This window comes from Neovison vison, chromosome 3, assembly GCF_020171115.1.
Source record: "Neovison vison isolate M4711 chromosome 3, ASM_NN_V1, whole genome shotgun sequence".
NCBI lineage: Eukaryota > Metazoa > Chordata > Mammalia > Carnivora > Mustelidae > Neogale > Neogale vison.
This window is the reverse complement of record NC_058093.1, coordinates 147,275,601-147,278,314: the sequence shown is the minus strand read 5'-3', so window position 1 is coordinate 147,278,314 and position 2,714 is coordinate 147,275,601.

The window sequence follows — 2,714 nt, the reverse complement described above, 5'->3', positions numbered from 1 at the left end:
AGCTTAGTCAGTTAAACACCCCACTCTTGGTTTCAGCTCAGGTCATAATCTCAGGGTCCTGGGATCCAGCCCTGCATTGGGCTCCCGGCTCAACAGGGAGTCTGCTTGTCTCCCTCTCTCTGTTCCCCTCCCTTCCTTGCCTCCACCCCACAGTCTCATGCTTTCCCCCCTCTAAAATAAATAAATAAATATTTTCCCCGAAAGCGAGTTGTCCTGTTTAAGAAAAAAAAGAGTTCCAAACCACGGTGAGTGTTTGAGCTCTTTGGTAGACTCAACAAACAGCCAAGTGTTGGCTCTCATCCCAACCTGCCCCGGTGGGGAAACCCTCTTGCATTATTTATTGTGTCCTTAATCTACAGTTCTCCAGCCATCCCATGTCTGCTGCCTAATTTTTGAGATCTTTGCTAGATACTTAGCTACATTCCCCCTTTTCAAGTCCTTCTCCCTGGCTTTCCTGTCTGCTCCCATCTCCCAGCTTTCACATTTGCTGAGGATTAAGACAGAGACATGCCCATCTGCAAGCCCCACTCCCTCATGATTTCAGGTCATATTTCTCCTTCTCGGAGGAGGGTAGGAGCAGCTCCAGAGAGGGAAGAGCCCAGGAGGCTGTGTTCCTGGTCCAGCCCACAGAGCCCCACGCTCTCCATGCTGTACGCCTGACTGGAGCCCCGCCCCTCTAGAACAGGCAGGGCTTAGAGCTCAGAACTGAACTAGATCAAAGAACATCTCTTTTTCTGCCATTATTTCACGGAAGTCTCTCCTCCTTGCTTCCCTTCCCATCCAAATGCACTTGCCCTACCCTTTTGAAATTCTGGTTGGTGGACCGTCCCAGTCTGCGCTGTCCAATCTAGTAGCCATGACCACACGTGGCTGCTGAGCGTTTGAGAAGGGACTGGTTGAAGTGGAGATCGGTTGTGTCAAATACACACCAGATTCAAACACTTGGGACCCCCCAAATCGAAAAAAGAATGGAAAATACCCTTATATTTTTTAATTGACTGCCTGTTTTTATATTTAATATGATTGCATATTAAAATTGTAAGGTTTGATATCTTGTATTAAATAAAATATATTAGGGCTAACTTTACTCGTCTCTTTTACTTTTTAAATGTGGCTGACTAATACAAACTTTATAAGTTACGGGGGTGTCCTGCATTCTACTTCTTTTTTTTTTTCTTCCCCACATTCTGTTGGATAACACAGTTCTAGAATGCTATGGGCTGATGCTGGCCTTCATCCTTTTATAATAATATTTCACTTCAGGGTTTCCTGGGTGGCTCAGTTAAAGCCTCTGCCTTCAGCTCAGGTCATGATCCCAGGGTCCGGGGATCGAGCCCCGTGTCAGACTCCTTGCTCAGCGGGGAGCCTGCTTCTCCCTCTGCTGCTACCCCTGCTTGTGCGCTCTCCCTTTCTCTCTCTGACAAATAAATAAATAAAATCTTTTTTAAAAAAAGGTAATATTTCTCTTCAGTGAATTCTTCATCTTCTCAAACGGAAGGAGTGGCACTCACAGAACTCCAGGCCCCATGCAGCCTTTGTGGGCAGATCACTTTCAGATCAAATCAGAGATGGTTTTCAAACCCACTTACACGGCCCTAAATGAAAGAAGTCCTGTTTCTTAAACAGATACAACAGGGTCTCTCAAGTTCTGAAGTCAAGAAGCAAAGCAGAGCTCAGGAAGGACTCAGCAGAAGCCCCTGGGGAGCCAGGAGTCACGGTTCCTCTGTTCACCTTCTTTTGCAAAGAGTTTCATGATCTCATCTCTTGGCTCAGCCGCTTTCATTTCACTTGAAGCCCTGCAGCTGAATGTCCTTCTGCTTCATCAGAGTTTAGCCAAATCGATCACTGGAGTCACCGGAGCGGAGTGGAGGATCAAGATGGCCCGCTTTCCCGATTACAGGTAATATAGTTATCTCTAGCGGTGCCAGACACTGCATTTTACATCTGGGTCTCGTGGCTCCGAGCCGCGATTTATATATTAGACTTGACAATGAGACGAGTCTGCCCTGTGCATACAGAAGACGTTTCGGCCCGAATCCGAAAGTGGAGATGTTATGCCAAGGCTGGCCACTGCTTTAATGAGGGGCAAGCCCCCCTCCCTCTCCAGGAACTGAGCTTCTGGCTTGCAGAATCAGGCTGAAGGGGATGGAACACTCTTATGAACACTCATCATCACAAAGATCTCCATATGAGGAGGATTGTACGAGCAAAACCTCATCCCTTAGAACCTAACGGGACCTGGTAGGATGAAAAAAAGCAGCCAGGGCTAGACCTCTCAGGAGAGAGGCAGGTGCCCCCCAGGTGGAACAAACAAAGCTCCACCCGATAAAAGCCTACCCGCCCTCCCACTCAAGTCCATCCCAGAGCCCAGATGTTTGTCCCCCACTGCGTCTCACTAGCACCTGCAACCACGTTACCTGGAAGGAACAACACCTTGCCCTAGCCAGAGAGCCTTCACCAGCTTACCTAGCCTGAGAGCACAGTCCGAAGAAAGGGGCGGAGAGCTTCCTGAGGCCGGCTGGGATGGGCAGTAACGGTGTAAGCCGGACAGCATGTAGCGTAGAACTATGCCAGCCCGAAAGATGCCTCTTTGCGTGGAAGGCGCTTAGGAAGCAGCAAACATAGGAGAGCGCTCTCTACCTTTCCTCCTTTCTGCCTAAAGGCAGGGTATAACTTTCCCTTTGACTGCCCACCAGAAGAATCTGCAAACTACT